Source organism: Schistocerca cancellata, chromosome 7 (genome assembly GCF_023864275.1).
Source record: "Schistocerca cancellata isolate TAMUIC-IGC-003103 chromosome 7, iqSchCanc2.1, whole genome shotgun sequence".
Taxonomy (NCBI): domain Eukaryota; kingdom Metazoa; phylum Arthropoda; class Insecta; order Orthoptera; family Acrididae; genus Schistocerca; species Schistocerca cancellata.
The window spans coordinates 73,449,002-73,467,696 of NC_064632.1; the positions used below are offsets into that span (position 1 = coordinate 73,449,002).

Here is an 18,695-nt window from a genome sequence, read left to right on the forward strand (position 1 = left end):
TTCTCCACGCTCGCTAATTTTAGATTCACACTGGATGTCGAACGTAAATGTGTTCTCACACTGAAGGCTGTGGATTTATTGCCCATCGAATCTAATGAATTATATCAATGTATGTTGCCTCTTCTTTCGGATGTTTAAATGTTAATGTTGTCTGTCGCCATTTCTCTGGAGTGTAGCCTTGTACAGAAGACAATGTGGACGACAGTTAGGAGATTCTGAAATGTAATGCTGCAGTAAGGAATGTTGAAAATTAGATGAGGTATCGAATAACTAATTAGGATGTACTGAATAGTAAGTAAAGTCCCATGATTCTAGACAGCGTAGGGGAACGATGAAGGAGACCCACACCGAGGTACCAGGCAAGGTCCTAGAGGAGGTGGTTTACCGTTGCCTTCCTCCGACCGTAATGATGAAGAATGATGATGTTGAAGACGACACAACAACACCCAGTCATCTCGGGGCAGGTGAAAATCCCTAACCCCGCCGGGAATCGAACCCGGGACCCAGTGCTGAGGAAGCGAGAACGCTACCTCGAGACCACGAGCTGCGGAAGTACTGAACAGAAGTCGGGAAATAGAAATTTGTGGAAAATCTTATCTAAATGAATGGCTCAGTTGATAAGACACATCCAGAGACATAAAGGAATTTTTAATTCGGTAATGAAAGTTTGTGGAGTGTGAACATATGTGTGAATATGAAGGTTTTGGCTCAGAATCCAGTTTTGGAGAGTTCAGCCGCCTGGTGCAAGCCTTTTCAATTCATGCAACTTCGATGACTTGCGCACCGATAATGATAAAATCATGATGAGATCAGTACACACACCGACACCCAGTCCCGACCGGAAGAAGTGCCCGACCCGGCCGGCAATCGATCCCGTGACCCCTTGATTGAGATTCAGAAATGCTTAGCACATGACCACCTGACTGTGTGTGGGGTGAAAAGTGTAGAGGGTGACAAGCCTCGAATACATTAAGCAGGTTCAAATAGACGTAGGCTGAACTAGTTATGGCTCAACTGGCTCTAAACACTATGAGACTCAACATCTGTTGTCATCAGTCCCCTAGACTTACAACTACGTAAACCTAACTGACCTAAGGACATCACACACATCCATGCACGAGGCAGGATTCGAACCTGCGACCGTGGTAGCAACGCGGTTCCGGACTGGAGCGACTAGAACCGCTCGGCCACAACGGCCGGCGCGAACTAGTTACGCAGAGATGCACGTGCTTTCACAGGTTTGATAGCTTGGAAATCTGTATCAAACCAGTCTAATGACTACAACAACAAACAAACAAACGCCTAGTTACTACCTGACCACAATATTGTCGTACCTGTCTTACCGTAGCTCTTATTGGAAACACGTGGTGACGTTATAGAAAACAAGTACAATGGAAAATGGATCGCACTTTGAATGATTTGAATAGAGTTGTGCACATACTATCAAGTGTTCCAGCGTGTCCTCGTGAAATATCACGATAAAAATTTATTGTAAGCCGAAAGAAGGGCCCTCGTTTGCAGTTGCCACAATATTGCAGTCGACTAATAGCTATACAGACTGCAACCTGATAATAAGGTCACATCATGGTAGCGGACGTCGAATCGAGAAAATTTTTAAAATAATCGTTGAATGCTGTCTATCCACTAAGTGTGTTGTAATTTCATTTGCACGCTTTCTGGTTCTTTAGTGGATACGGCAGCGAGGAACAGACGGCATTCCGGGAACAAAGAATTCAGATATTTATTTATTCTCCATGTTATATAAAAGAGTAAGGGTAGTACATAACTAAACATTTGCAGCGTCAGTTACTAACAGTAGCTTCTAATGTTGAAATATGTTCAGATACAAAGGTTTAAAATTCGGTCAGTCTTCCGTACAGTGACTGTTCCGTAGATGAAGAGCCCTGACGGCTAAGAAAGTCTCAAATGTAAGGGAAGGGACGTCAAACAGATTTGCAGAACTATAGACGTATATCTCTTACGTCGATCAGTTGTAGAATTTAGGAAAACGTATCATGATCCAGTGTATTGACTTTTCTGGAGACTATAAATCTACTTTGTAGGAATCAGCATGGGTTTCGAAAAAGACGATCGTGTGAAACCCAGCTCGCGCTATTCGTCCATGAGACACAGATGGCCATAGACACGGTTTCCCAGTTAGATGCCGTGTTTCTTGACTTCCGCAAGGCGTTCGATACAGTTCCCCACAGTCGTTTAATGAACAAAGTAAGAACACATGGACTATCAGACCAATTGTGCGATTGGATTGAAGAGTTCCTAGTTAACAGAACGCAGCATGTCATTCTCAACGGAGAGAAGTCTTCCGAAGTAAGAGTGATTTCAGGTGTGCCGCAGGGGAGTGTCGTATGACCGTTGCTATTCACAATATACATAAATGACCCTGTGGATAACATCAGAAGTTCACTGAGGTTGTTTGCGGATGATACTGTAGTATATCGAGAGTTTGTAACAATGGAAAAATGTACTGAAATGCAGGAGGATCTGCAAAGAATTGACGCATGGTGCAGGGAACGGCAATTGAGTCTCAACGTAGACAAGTGTAATGTGCTGCGAGTACATAGAAAGAAAGATCCTTTATCATTTAGCTACAATATAGCAGGTCAGCAACTGGGAACAGTTAATTCCGTAAAGCATCTGGGAGTAGGCATTTAAAATGGAATGATCATATGAAGTTGATCGTCGGTAAAGCAGATGCCAGACTGAGATTAATTGGAAGAATATTAAGGAAATGCAATCCGGAAACAAAGGAAGTGGGTTATAGTACACTTGTTCGCCCACTGCTTGAATACTGCTCACCGGTGTGGGATCCGTACGAGATAGGGTTGATAGAGGAGATAGAGAAGATCCAACGGAGAGCAGCGCGCTTCGTTACAGGATCATTAAGTAATCGCGAAAGCGTTACGGAGATGATAGATAAACTCCAGTTGAAGACTCTGCAGGAGAGACGCTCAGTAGCTCGGTTACGGGCTTTTGTTGAAGTTCCGAGAACATACCTTCAGCGAGGAGTCAAGCAGTATATTGCTCCCTCGCGAAGAGACCATGAGGATAAAATCAGAGAGATTGAAGCCCATAGAGAGGCATACCGACGGTCTTTCTTTCCACGAACAATACGAGACTGGGATAGAAGGGAGAACCGATAGAGGTACTCAAAGTACCCTCCGCCACACACCGTCAGGTGGCTTGCGGGGTATGGATGTAGATGTAGATGTAGAATTGACAACACAAAAAATGGGGTATGTCCACTGAAGTTAAAACTTAAGTAGGCCAGCCGCTGCAGCTCCGGAGAGGTGATGCGTGCTTATCATGGGCAGCGAGTAAGGGTTCGTGGCTGCGCGCTCATGTCGCGATGGCGGCTGTAGGAAACGCGGCGGTGTGACTGGCGGCGCGCGTATTTTTAAAGTCCGGCCAACCGGATGGTTGTGTGAAGCACTGCGGTTCGAATTAAACCACTTTAACTCTGTAGCTGTGTTTGGAGGCTAGTATTTATAATATTATCTGTGAAAATGTGCTTTGAGAAGAAAAGAGGGTTTAAAATCAAAGCTCTGTTTTCTTCTTCACCATTTTCTCATTTTCCACTGACTGATCTGCTAGACTACTTAAAACAAAAGTTCATTAACGCTATCTTTACATTAGCAAGAACTAAAACATGAGGCCTTCATATTTCGTTATCGATAACATTACACCTCGCAAGTCCGCAGCTCGTGATCTTGCGGTAGCGTTCTCGCTTCTCGCACACGTGTTCCCGGGTTCGATTCCCGGCGGGTTTAGGGATTTACTCTGCCTCGAGATGACTGGGTGTTGTGTGTCCTTCATCATCATTGACTCGCATGTCGCCGAAGTGGCGTCAACTAAAAACTACCCGGCATGGTGCCTCCCGGCCAATAATGCCATACAATCTCTTTCATTTTTGCACCTTACAGCACAGCAAGTTGATACTTTTACTGAATGCTGTTTCTGCAGTACAGGTTATTAAAGAAATTAATATCACTGCAGTATTTTTAACGTAGGAGATTTCACAGTCGAGGTTAACCTAGTAAACATCAAAGGAAATTCTGTCTGATGTAAATGCCTTTGGATAGACTTTGGTAATTTGTCAAACTTCGGCGCCGTAGTTAATTTAATTATTAATTGCAACTCGACGAATAGCTGTGCGGGTTAAAGCGCTCCTGCCAGGACGCAGTTGTACTAGCTCCGATCTGAATCCCCCTGGCAGATTGACAGCGTGCATTGGTGAGCCGGACATACAAGATGTGGTTTTCAGGCGGTTTCCCACACCCCAGTAGGTGAATACCTGGCAGGTTCCCACGTCCTGCCTCGGTTAAACGATTCGCAAACATTTAGAAACCTTCATCTGGTTTTAACACGAATAACACTACATAATGGTAGTTGGAGTATACATATTCTGCCACTGTGTTAACAGAGCGATAGCTTAGAAAGGTATCCGATCAGCCCTTAAACTAACCATGCCATATCCGTTCATAACCTTTTCCTCCCTGCGACGAACCAAGACAAAGTAATGAGAATAATTTGATCAGCAACTTCCCTGTTTAGCACTGTATGTATTAGCTGGGATGTACATACTTCCGACGGAGCGTCCGTGATCGGCCGTAGCTCCGCAACAGTGTATTTCTAATATGCGGTTTTCAGAAAAATTCTGGTCCATTCGACGTGACCTTACTGTCAGGCTATTTTTCACCACAAAGTGCAAACCAAAACAACGGTAATGGTATTTGCGGTTTATAAAGAGATTCAATTCAGGATTAACTTTGCAGTTCAGGACCACAATATTAAAAGTCGAAGTTAAAACCCATGCAGACTATGCGCCACTGTCTGTTTATTTACACTCATGCTCATAAATTAAGGATAATGCAGATACATAGTGAAACAACGCTCTAGTGGGCGGTTTGCGGGTTTAAATCACCACGGGGTGTGACCATGCCGTGAATTTGACCTGCGATCGTCGCACGTTGGCGCTGGCAGCAGTCCACATACGAAGAGGTGTGATGGTGTATGTCATTGTACGGTGCAACGAGTAAGTGTGCAAACGTTTTCGGACGACCAAATGGTGACTGTGTGTTGCATAGGCTCAAAGAACACATATCGATGTCGTTATGAGGGGTAGTATAGTAGGGCGACTGGAGGCTCGTCAAACACAGCAGGTCGTATCGCGGGCCCTCCGTGTGCCACAGAATGTGATCTCACGATTCTGGCAACCATTCCAGCAGACAGGAAACGTATCCAGGCGCTACAGTACGGGACGTCCACAGTGTACAACACCACAAGAAGACGGATATCTCACCATCAGTGCCCGCAGACGGCCGCGGAGTACTGCAGTACTGCAGGTAGTCTTGATCGGGACATAACCGCAGCCACTGGAACAGTTGCCTCCAGACACAAAGTCTACAGACGACTGAACACACATGGTTTATTCGCCCGGAGACCTGCAAGATGCATTCCACTGCCCCTGGTCACAGGAGATCCCGTGAAGCCTGGTGTCAGGAACAAAGTACGAGGGCAGTTCAATAAGTAATGCAACACATTTTTTTTTCTGAAACAGGGGTTGTTTTATTCAGCATTGAAATACACCAGGTTATTCCACAATCTTTTAGCTACACAACACTATTTTTCAACGTAATATCCATTCAATGCTACGGCCTTACGCCACCTTGAAATGAGGGCCTGTATGCCTGCACGGTACCATTCCACTGGTCGATGTCGGAGCCAACGTCGTACTGCATCAATAACTTCTTCATCATCCATGTAGTGCCTCCCACGGATTGCGTCCTTCATTGGGCCAAACATATGGAAATCCGACGGTGCGAGATCGGGGCTGTAGGGTGCATGAGGAAGAACAGTCCACTGAAGTTTTGTGAGCTCCTCTTGGGTGCGAAGACTTGTGTGAGGTCTTGCGTTGTCATGAAGATGGAGAAGTTCGTTCAGATTTTTGTGCCTACGAACACGCTGAAGTCGTTTCTTCAATTTCTGAAGAGTAGCACAATACACTTCAGAGTTGATCGTTTGACCATGGGGAAGGACATCGAACAGAATAACCCCTTCAGCGTCCCAGAAGACTGTAACCATGACTTTACCGGCTGAGGTTATGGCTTTAAACTTTTTCTTGGTAGGGGAGTGGGTGTGGCGCCACTCCATTGATTGCCGTTTTGTTTCAGGTTCGAAGTGATGAACCCATGTTTCATCGCCTGTAACAATCTTTGACAAGAAATTGTCACCCTCAGCCACATGACGAGCAAGCAATTCCGCACAGATGGTTCTCCTTTGCTCTTTATGGTGTTCGGTTAGACAACGAGGGACCCAGCGGGAACAAACCTTTGAATATCCCAACTGGTGAACAATTGCGACAGCACTACCAACAGAGATGTCAAGTTGAGCACTGAGTTGTTTGATGGTGATCCGTCGATCATCTCGAACGAGTGTGTTCGCACGCTCCGCCATTGCAGGAGTCACAGCTGTGCACGGCCGGCCCGCACGCGGGAGATCAGACAGTCTTGCTTGACCTTGCGGCGATGATGACACACTCTTTGCCCAAAGACTCACCGTGCTTTTGTCCACTGCCAGATCACCGTAGACATTCTGCAAGCGCCTATGAATATCTGAGATGCCCTGGTTTTCCGCCAAAAGAAACTCGATCACTGCCCGTTGTTTGCAACGCACATCCGTTACAGACGCCATTTTAACAGCTCCGTACAGCGCTGCCACCTGTCGGAAGTCAATGAAACTATACGAGACGAAGCGGGAATGTTTGAAAATATTCCACAAGAAATTTCCGGTTTTTTCAACCAAAATTGGCCGAGAAAAAAAATGTGTTGCATTACTTATTGAACTGCCCTCGTACATGGTCATTGGAACAGTGGTCCCAGGTTATGTTCACGGACGAGTCCAGGTATAGTCTGAACAGCGATTCTCGCCGGGTTTTCATCTGGCAATAATCAGGCACCAGGTACCAACCCATTAATGTCCTTGAAAGGGACTTGTATGGAGGTCGTGGTTTGATGGTGTGGGGTGGGATTATGATTGGTGCACGTACACTTCTGCATGTCTTTGACAGAGGAACTGTAACAGGTCAGGTTTATCGGGACGTCATTTTGCACCAGTGTATCCGCCTTTTCAGGGGTGCAGTGGATCCCATCTTCCTCCTGATAGATGATAACGCACGGCCCCGCTGAGCTGTCATTGTCGAGGAGTACCTGGAAACAGAACACATCAGGCGAATGGAGTGGCCTGCCTGTTCTCCATACCTAAACCACATCGAGCACGTCTGGGATGCTCTCGGTCGACGTATCGCTGCACGTCTTCAAACCCCTACGGCACTTCAGGATCTCTGATAGGCACTGGTGCAAGAATGAGAGGCTAGACTCCAGCAGCTGCTCGACCACCTGATCCAGAGTATGCCAACCCGTTTTGAGACCTATGTACGTGTGCATGGTGATCATATCCTATACTGATGTCGGGGTGCATGTGCAGGAAACAGGGGCGTTTCGTAGCACATGTGTTTTCGGACGGTTTTCTCAACTTATAACCAATACCGTGGATTTACAGACGTGTGTCGTGTGTGTTCCATATGTGCCTATGCTATCAGCGCCAGTTTTGTGTAATGCCACTTTGTGTGGCACCACATTCTGCAATTATCCTTAATTTATGAGCATGAGTGTACTTATTTATGTATTTCTCTCGTCTGAAAACTTTTGTGCTTTCAGACTCTCTCCCACATCCTTACTAAGTTGAGACTGACATATACAGGGTTTTTACAAATGACTGAAGCGATTTCACAGCTCTACAATAACTTTATTATTTGAGATATTTTCACAATGCTTTGCACACACATACACAAACTCTAAAAGTTTTTTTAGGCATTCACAAATGTTCGATATGTGCCCCTTTAGTGATTCGGCAGACATCAAGCCGATAATCAAGTTCCTCCCACACTCGGCGCAGCATGTCCCCATCAATGAGTTCGAAAGCATCGTTGATGCGAGCTCGCAGTTCTGGCACGTTTCTTGGTAGAGGAGGTTTAAACACTGAATCTTTCACATAACCCCACAGAAAGAAATCGCATGGGGTTAAGTCGGGAGAGCGTGGAGGCCATGACATGAATTGCTGATCATGATCTCCACCACGACCGATCCATCGGTTTTCCAATCTCCTGTTTAAGAAATGCCGAACATCATGTTGGAAGTGCGGTGGAGCACCATCCTGTTGAAAGATGAAGTCGGCGCTGTCGGCCTCCAGTTGTGGCATGAGCCAATTTTCCGCGGGCTACGCGTGAAACTTGCCCGCACGCGTTCAACCGTTTATTCGCTCACTGCAGGCCGACCCGTTGATTTTCCCTTACAGAGGCATCCATAAGCTTTAAACTGCGCATACCATCGCCGAATGGAGTTAGCAGTTGGTGGATCTTTGTTGAACTTCGTCTTGAAGTGTCGTTGCACTGTTATGACTGACTGATGTGAGTGCATTTCAAGCACGACATACGCTTTCTCGGCTCCTGTCGCCATTTTGTCTCACTGGGCTCTCGAGCGCTGTGACGGCAGAAACCTGAAGTGCGGCTTCAGCCGAACAAAACTTTATGAGTTTTTCTACGTATCTGTAGTGTGTCGTGACCATATGTCAATGAATGGAGCTACAGTGAATTTATGAAATCGCTTCAATCATTTGTAATAGCCCTGTATATAGAAGATGAGCAGTGAAAATAATAATGATAAATATAATAATAATAAATCTATGACAGCAGAAAGTCCTCTCTAGCTAATAGTATATTTGGTCATTTTCTCGTCGTGTTTCTCCGATTATAAGTAACGGCGTCTAACAGAAATGTATGGCAATAGTAAAAGTAGTTACATGTGGACAAGAAACTCGCTGGTCTAGGGAACAACAACAAATAGCGTGGTAAGCATAGCAGAAGAGACAGGGGAATGAAAACGGAAACAGACAGAGGTGAGTGAGCCGTGGTAAAAATTGCTGTTTTGAAGAGCGCTCCGCAGCGCGTTGTGTGAAGCAGTCGCCCTCCGTTTCTGGCGGTGGCGCCGCTGAGGCAATCGCAGCATTGGCGTCTCCCTCTGGTGGGAAAGGGGAAAGGTTGCCTGTTCACGTGCATTTAAGGGGTGCTATCAGCTCGGAAATTGGTCAGTCGGAGTGAGGCTGGGTCAGTCTCGCATCACCAGTTGCTTATCTGTCTCTCGTCCGCATTTGTGCCGCAGTTAGTGTCTGTCTGTCGTCCGGAGTGGTAGTATGTGTTAGGCCGCTAGTATGCTCGAGTTTGTTTAGGCAATGGTCATTGGCGGTTGGATCGATCGGTTGGTCGGTCGCGCACTGCGACACAAGATGACTTGTCCGTCTTGAGCGTCGGCGCATGTGAGGTCGCCACGTCAGTCCAGTGGGTCGCGGCGTATAGCGAGGGGTAGTGGCTTCGCGGCCGACACGAGAGCAACAGGAGTCAACCCCCGACGTCGGTGTGGCCGGTGCGAGCTGCGACGCCGTGAGACGGGAGATCGGCGCGCCTTCCTGCGTCCGTTGAAGCGGCTGGCAGCGGACGATTCGGGAGAGCGTTTTGGGGCTGCTGCGCCAGGTCTTCGCCAGAAATCGCAGTTATTAGAAGTTAAGTGATTCGTGATATGTTGTTTCAGTCACTTGTTAAATTCTACTTGTTTTCTCGGTCTGTCTCTCGTCCCCAACTTGCTCGTTTGTCTCTCGTCCGCATTTGTTAGGCAGTGAGTGTCTGTCTGTCGGTCTGCCGTACGCTAATAGCTGCCCCTGTCATATTTGTCGGATTCGGTGTTAACGAATTTATTGCTTAAGATGTAAAGGCCGAATTCCTGAAATATGTTTTTATCTTGCCTATCATCTTGAGAGGCGGTATATGTGTAATGTAGAGCATGTTTGTACATTTTATGTTTCATGGGGTTTTTATTTAAATGGTCATTTTAGTATATAAAGTTGCCACCCTTCCACCGTAAGAGTTTTCCTTTAAAAACAAGTTGCACTTTCGGTGGCAAGTAAGTTTTTTTTTATGTGAGTGTTTTGTACCTTTTTCCATCCCTCCATCGGGGTGAATAGTTTATGTGTTTGTGTGAGTGGTTAAAATTTTTAGTTTAAAGTAATCTGGTGTGTTGCAGATTTGCACCAGTGTAGTCTTTCAGAGGTTATTGTGAGCGGTCGTGACTACGGCAGTGTCAAAAGGGAGCGGCAAGCCCTAAAGCTCAATCTGTTTAAAAAAAAAAAAAAAAAAAAGTTATTTCTGTCTCTGATAAGTTGTAACATGATTAACATGATGTTTAGAGGGTGCTTTCTGATTATAATTTTTAAATCTGTTTTTTTAACCAAAGGAAAGGCTTTTTAGGAACAAATTTTCCATTTGTTGAAATTTAATTTGTTTTCATCAGTTACCCACTGGCAACTACTTCCACGTTCACATAGTGTGATTAAATGTGTTAAGTTTCTTGATGAATCGTTAGTAAATAAAGTAAATTCTTTAAGAAAAGGTTTTGAAAGTAAATTCACGATTCAGTGACAACAGCGTATATAGCGCTGACAACATGAAAAAGATACTGGTTTATTGTTGGACAGAACAAACGCAGCTGGGATCTCCCGAGTCGGTGACTTCGCCGGTGACAAGAGGTAAAAGTTTAACCTCTTCTTGTATACAGAGTGGTTAAACAAGACTCGGGTTATAGGGAAGTGGCTGAGATGGAGAAGTGGACCGATAGCGATTTAGTGGTACGTTAAGTGCAGCCAATGGTGCTGGAAGTATCAGCTTTGCATTGGAATTACCGAATGATTGTAGTTGTTTGATGGGCGGGAAGAGGTATTTATGACACTGGTGACTAAGAAACCACAGAGGAAAACAGAGTGTGTAAAAATCACGACGTCTATTTGGTCGTATCCAACCTAGCTGAGTATAGCAAAGACTGAAGTGGACAAATAAACGAATGTTCTGCGCTTAGCTTAAGCCAGCATTCATGCGTGGGTAGATAGACTCGTCAAGAGTATTACTATCTGTACAGGAATGAACTACTGTACATCGCTGCTGCTCAGAATCGGTAGGGCTAATGAGAGGACTAGTTTATAATGGAGTTTTGTACTCTAGTGCAAAAGTCTATAGTACACTGCCGCTAGATAATACGCATGACACTGAAAAATAACCATATTCAGAAACGATTAAAAACGATTTATCAACATGGAAAATAGCACCCAATTTGGCACTCCTTCTACTACGTGTCAAAGTTTTAAGACACGTGGATGTAAATTCCACGTAAATGTAATGTTTGTATTAAGCCCATCATAGCTTACCGAGTATATTGAAAGCTGTTAGTAGTCTGTACAAATTTATATAAATGGTTTGTGTGCAGCAAGACGTAAAACTACCAGCTGAGTAATGTGAGAGATGGGGCAGTGGCTTCTAGTTTTTCTAAGCAGGTATTTTTCTTTTAATATTCATATGCATGTATAATCTGGAATCACTTCCTATAATTATCAGAAAGCAAACGTTAGTATTAGTCATAACATATTGTAAGTATACTTTATGGAAGTAAACTGGAAACTGTGGGGTAAGAGGTTTTGGGGGGGGGGGGGGGAATCGAAGCGGGCGTCGGCCTTTGTCTTGTCTGTAGTGTGAGGTAATGCCTTGCCACAACCTCGAACCTGTGGATCTCGGAAAAACTGAGCTCCCTTAACATTTCCGAAAAGGAAAGTCCATGCGTCTAGGTCCGACTACTATCCCCCGTCCATGGTCTGTTAATTCCCGTCGTGCTGCCATAAACCCTTTGGAAACCTTTTCACATGAATCACCTGAGTAAAAATGGCAGCTCCGCCAATGCGTTGCCCTTTTATACCTTGGTATACGTTATACTACGGCCATCTGTATATTTCCATGTCGCTATCCCATAACTTCTGTCACCACAGTGTGAAAATAAATAAAATTGTTAATCGTAGGTCGTTTTGCGTGAATTATAGCTTGAATCTGAAGTAGAACTGACAAACAACGGTCAGAGAGAAACATAGCAGCTCCTTCTGCGAAATTATCGCTAATCAAGAAAGCGTTTTTGGAGATGCTAAGGACAACGAGAGCCAAAAATGTAGTGAATTGCAACATCGTGTTCATTAAATCATTCTCAGACATTTACAGATGTGTGGACAGGAGCATTACCAGCTCGTTCAGTAAGAAACATTTGCAGCACCGGGTAAGAGTGGTCGGTCAGAACACTGACATAAAACAGCCCTGTGAATAAAAAGTTTACTTGATGAACATTGAAACTCCGACCGCTGTACCTATAACGTTCAGAATAACCATTGACGTTGACGGGTTTCAGAGCACGTCTGCCGGAAGATGTGACTAACAAATTAAGTAAAAGGCGGCTTCGTCTGCTCGCACTACCAGTACATCTGCCTTTTGTTAACAATTAACATTGCCGGTAGGTCAAAGGTGCAACGTCGATGTTGCTGGTGCTAACTCATAACCATTACGAACAAGACTGACAATTTTATACGTGCTGCAAGAGCGTGAAAAAAAGCGTGAACTGTTTATAGTGTAACGTTAAAGAAAGTCATTAAATATTTTAAGAAAATCTTTCACAGTATCCTAGTAATCTTCCTTAGAGTAAAACATTTCCAATGATGCTATCGTAAAAGCTAGCAGCTGTACGAGATGATAGTACATGGTTTAAACGAATATCTGGTGCGTAAAAGGGTGAATGGATGAAATGGCTTTGAGCACTATGGGACTCAACATCTGAGGTCACCAGTCCTTAGAACTTAGAACTACTTAAACTTAACTAACCCAAGGACATCACATACATCCATGCCCTAGGCAGGATTCGAACCTGCGACCGTAGCGGTCTCGCGGTTCCAGACTGAAGCGCCTAGAACCGCACGGTCACTCCGGCCGGCTAAAAGGGTGAAATGTGTTCTCTCTTCTAAACCTAACTGTCACTTCAAGCGTTTTAGAGTAGTCGTACATGAAGGTGAAGTACCAATATACTGCTACACTATGTGATCAAAAGTATCCGGACACTTGCTGAGAATGACTTACAAGTTCGTGGCACCCTCCGTCGATAATGCTGGAATTCAATTGGCCCACCATTAGCCTTGATGACAGCTTCCACCCTCGTAGGCATACCTTCAATCAGGTGCTGGAGTGTTTCTTGGGGAATGACAGCTCATTCTTCATAGAGTGCTGCACTGAGCAGAGGGATCGATGTCGCTCGGTGAGGCCAGGCACGGAGTCGGCGTTCCAAAAGATCCCAAAGGTGTTCTACAGGGTTCAGGTCAGGACTCTGTGCAGGCCAGTCCATTACAGGGATGTTATTGTCGTGTAACCACTCCGCTACGGGCCGTGCATTCTGAACAAGTGCTCGACCGTATTGAAAGATACAATCGCCATCCCCGAATTGCTCTTCAACAATGGGAAAGAAGAAGGTGCTTAAGACATGAATGTAGGCCTGTGCTGTGACAGTGCCGCGCAAAACAACAAGGGATGCGAGCCCCTTCCATGAAGAACACTACCACACGATAACGCCACCGCCTCCTAATTTTACTGTTGCCACTACAAACACTGGCAGATGACGTTCACCGGGAATTCGCCATACTCACACTCTGCCATCGGATCGCCACACTGTGCACCGTGATTCTTCACTCCACACAACGTTTTCCCACTGTTCTGTCGTCCAATGTTTAGGCTCCTTACACCAAGCGAACCGTCGTTTGGCATTTAGCGGCGTGGTGTGGCTTATGAGCAGCCGCTCGACCATGAAATCCAAGTTTTCCCACTTCCCACCTAACTGACCTAGTGCTTGTAGTGGATCCTGATGCAGATTGGAATTCCTGTATGATGGTCTGGATAGACGTCTGCCTATTGCACATTACGACAATCTTCAACAGTCGACGCTCTCTGTCAGTCAATACACGAGGTCGGCCTATACGCTTTTTTGCTGTACGTGTCCCTTCACGTTTCCACTTCACTATCACATCGGAAACAGTGGACCTAGGGATGTTTAGAAGTGTGGAAATGTGGCGTACAGACGTATGACACAAGTGACACCCAATCACCTGACCACGTTCTAAGTCTGTGAGTTCCACGACGTCTAATGACTACAGAGGCAGTTGATTTGGAGTTCCTTGCAGTAGGTGGCAGCACGATTCACCTAATATGGAAAACGTGTTTTTGGTGGTGACCGGATACTTTTGATCACATAGTGTAACTATACAGGTCCATACTACTTAAAAGAAGAATAGCGGATTGGATAATTTTCAAGAAGCGTCGCCTATCGAAATGGTGGGTTCTGAACGACATGTGTCGAACAACGAAACTCATCAAACGCACCAGCTGTCGTGGCGGAGGATATGCAAAGTGTTTCGTGCGTTGCCAAGTGTAATCGTGTAATACTTAGCGTTGTTAATAGGAATGAGTGAAGGAGTAGTAGCACACTTACCTAGCGAAACTAAATTCGGGTACTGTGTAGTACGCAATCTTTTTTGCATTTCTCGTGGAAATATGGATTACTAACAGATGACGATTTCAGGGATTATCTGAAATGTCACGGAGAAAGGAACAAACTATACCTCTTCTAGTACCTGTAATTTCACAATTTACGATTGGGAAAACGTGGGATAAGTCAGACATCAGAGACTCCACCAATATTCCTCAGAGAGACATCTAGAATGTACCTGGGTTACAGGAAACAATGATTGTTTCCGGCGGTCTATAAAACGGTGGAATAGCCCACGAATAAGACGTGGCTGACAAGTAAAGTACGTGACGTTACTAGTTTCCTGTGTAATGAATGTTAACTTAGAAAGCGTTCGTCTTTCTTCGTCGCTCTAGCCTACACAATGAACAGTATCCATATTTGCGCGATCGATATATACGGTGAGTCACGGAAGAGATAACACCCGTTTTATTTCGTGAACATTTACAATACCGAAACGCGGTTTTCAGCAAATGTGGGAGTATTGGTGAAAATTCTTGTGGCTACCATTGAGAGCCATCGTCATAGGCTAATATTCCCGCCCTGATGGAGAAGAACGGACGTTATAGGCTAAGAGTTTAGTTGATGCTGAAGGCTGGACGTTATTGGCTAAGAGTTTATCTTCTTTTGTATCAGCGCGGTAATATTAGCCTACGACGATGGCCCACCAATGGTAGCCACAAGAATTTTAACCAATACTCCCATTTCTCCAGCACAAACGCGAGAAAACTTTCCTTTATAAGAGAATGCGACACTGGTCTCTGACAGTGTTCTAGCAATAGTGGACACCGGAAGAACCTGAAGAAGATTCCAGCAGAGGGACCGAAACGGCGATTATTTTAGAGGAAATATGACGCGGTATAACACCCCAGAAGATTTTAACTATACGTATGTTTTTGTTTGGTTAATGTTTTTAGCACTAGTATCAAGGGAGATATTGAAGAAAGAAGGTTTTTTTTTTAATGGAACCGAGTACTTTTTATAACCTGTCGTAAGAAAATTCGAGATATGGCCTAGAATTCGAGAGCATGGCGGCTGGAATCGGCATTAGCAGTGCAAACACGCCCAGCAGAGCTCTCGTGCTACACTATGTCAGAATGTCAACACATTTGCCTGTTTACTTGGCTGCATTGCAGGTCGCTCATTTCTGCTTCAGCATTCATTGCCTGCAGACATGTATACCACGGGGGAGAAGTTGGATATACTAGGCCTTCTTTTATACGGTGGATGTAAAAGAAATGCCGTAAAAATATTGCAGCGTACAGGGCCGCGCCAGGCAGTTGCACGAATTGAAGGGGTCGGAGAGATATAGTCATAAGCCACATCGAACTAGTTTTGAGATACAGCGAGTTTTAAGTTCCATAGAGGTCTAAAAATGATTAATACAAAATAGAAACCTTATTTCTACTGCGAACACTTGCTTAATACTTGCAAAGCAGGAAGAATCCTACTAGACAAAATCCAGCCAGATTTTATATCGATCAGTGTTGGATGATTTTGTTATCCCAGCTTCTCCTTACCAACAACATCGAAGAAAATCTCAGCACCAGAAGTCAGATATACTCTAGAAAACTTATTGAACACTGGATCGGTAAGTGGTAGATCAAATGTGATAGTCCAATACCTTGTGTTGATCTAGCTCGCATGTAAGTCACTGGTTACACCATCCACAATAGCGCAAGTGGCTATAATACGAATAAAACATAATGTATGAATTTTTAAGGATTTATTTTAATTACCCTTACACAGCAAGCAGAATATATAATTTTTACACATTAATATATACATGTCAGGTATCTGAGATGTATAAATTACTTTTTCATTTTTACAGTTACATCAAGGAAGTTCCTCTACCTCATTATTGTACACATTATTTCCAGTACATGACCGAAAGAAATCTTGATTTGCTGCAGGTATGTATGGCATAAGAGACAGTACATCATCAGTTTTTTTCTGGTTAATTGGTAGTGGCTTTCTGTTCTTTATTGGCAGCTTATATGGATTTGGTTCAACTAGCCTTCCTTTATTTTTGACACGAATATCCACTGACATGAAAGCTCGTATGTCTGAATAAGAGTGCTTTACACTTAGCTCGAAGGGATCTTCAGACTCAAACTTAAATTGAGTAGCTTCACTGAAACGGTGGGGATCTCCAGAGGTGGATTCTGTACGTTTTGAGATCAATGTCTTCAGGCTTTCCAAACTTCTGAAGTCTTCTTTTTCCATTTTAGTTACAATGAAATGTTTTGGACTCGTAGATTTTATTACTTTTCCCCATTCATCTGGAGTGTACACTATTGGACGTCTGTTTCTTGCATACCGTTCAATGCAACCAAAATCACGATCGCAGGGTAGCATGATGTGACCTACCACAGGGAAGTAATGCTGGACAGAATCAAATCTTTTGGTAGCAACAAGGGACCTTTCCAAAGCAATAATATTCCAATTCTTTGTCTGACCCTTGCAATTGTCTATGATTATGTGGAGATGTTTTGTCTGGGAATTAGTTATCTCCAAGTACTTCAATAAGCAGCTCCCAACCTCATCTGAACCCCGTCCGCCATCTTTCTCGCTCCAAAGAAACATATAATCCTTATTTGATCCATAGTCGTGGGTACCATAGTTGTATGTTCATATTTTCCTCTTGTAAAATGCTGGACCTACTGTTAGTTTATGTGTGGGGAATGTTTGCTGCATGTCCATTGCTATCACATGATGCTCTTTCGAATTTTCTTTAGCCAGAGCAGTTAAAGACGCAATCATCTTTTTGAGATGCAGTTCATATTGTTGTTTCTTTTCTGTGACTTCTTCTGCACATAATTCTGGGTTATTTATTGCAATTAGAAATCCATCACATTTTGAACAGGTGTCACTTTTTGGTAGTTTGAAGCCTACATTAAATTCAGATACGAAAATTTCTCTGAATTTACTTTCAGATACTGCAGGAACCTGCTTTTCCTTGCAGTATTCTGAATATTTATCTCGAAAAAAGGAAGCAATTGTGAGATCACAATCCAAATACACTTTATTGGGGTTCTGTTGCCTACTGTAATGACTGTTATATTTCGTTATGGCGTTGAGAAATTCTCTAACACTTTGTACAACTTCGTCTTGAAATTTATATGGGTAGTTTCCATGTTTTCCTGAAAGAAAAAAAAGATGAGCTTATATCCTCTTCCTAATAGAAATATTTGTATAGTACTCAGTTTGAGTACATCCCTAACTTATAGCACAGAGTAACATACAAACCTCTCCCATCTTCTTTTGGCACTGCAAATCCCTGCTTCATTTGATGTTGCAAATTCCCCACTCTTCGTGCATGTATCTGTAAGCCATGAACCCATAGGAAAGCTTCCTTGCAGATCATAACTTCTATTCCGCATACCCTCACATTATAAGAAAATGTAACATCCCTGGATAATATTTTCTTGGAAGTCTATTTTGGATAGCTTTGAAAGAAATTATGGCAAATATAACATAATAAAATAAATGTACAAAATATTAAACCATTTGTATTTAAACAGTGAACAAACCTCCGATTTTTCGGTTCCATTTTCATACAGCTCATCAAGTAAGTATTCGGGGCATTTAAGTTTCTTTTGTCCCAAAATGAATGAAAAATGTTTTCTTCCTCTGCAAGCAGTTTTGTGAAGCATTTATTTGAACAAGTACAGGGACTTCCTATAGTAGCAGCCTGAACAGTCTTGTGGGTTTTTAAAGACTTATAATGCTGACCAGCATTTCGTCGACGTTCTGCTTTATTTTTCTTCCACTGATCGATATTTCGCTTTCTTTTCCGTGAAGGCTTTGGTTCTTCGGGTGATTCTTCAGTTATTCTACTTATTTCAAGGTATAATATGAAGAGCAAAATAGTCTAAGAATTTGCGTGAGATATAGTCATAAGCCACACAAAACATTAAATTTCGCTAAAATAACATAAATGAGAAAATATGTTTTACACATCTTTTGCCTGTGAAACTACATTATTGCACCATTAAGCAGTAATATAAATGTGCCCATCAAGTTTCATCATTAACACGCAAGATGGCTGTCAAATGCGTTGCCAATGTTGAGAGAAACAAAGTCACAAGCCACAGGAAATTAATCACCAGAAATAAACCGTTTTATTTCCTTACCGAAACATCATCTGAGCTGGAACTGCTGGTGAATGGATGCCAAGATTCATCACTGTCAGGA

The 18,695-nt window shown here is 43.6% G+C and overlaps 1 protein-coding gene across 1 annotated transcript in view; it reads right to left on the minus strand.

Annotated features, from left to right (window-relative positions):
- Nucleotides 1-18,695, minus strand: part of LOC126092649 (uncharacterized) — a 739,947-nt gene that overhangs the window by 315,089 nt on the left and 406,163 nt on the right. The gene's annotated exons all lie outside the window — the stretch shown is intronic.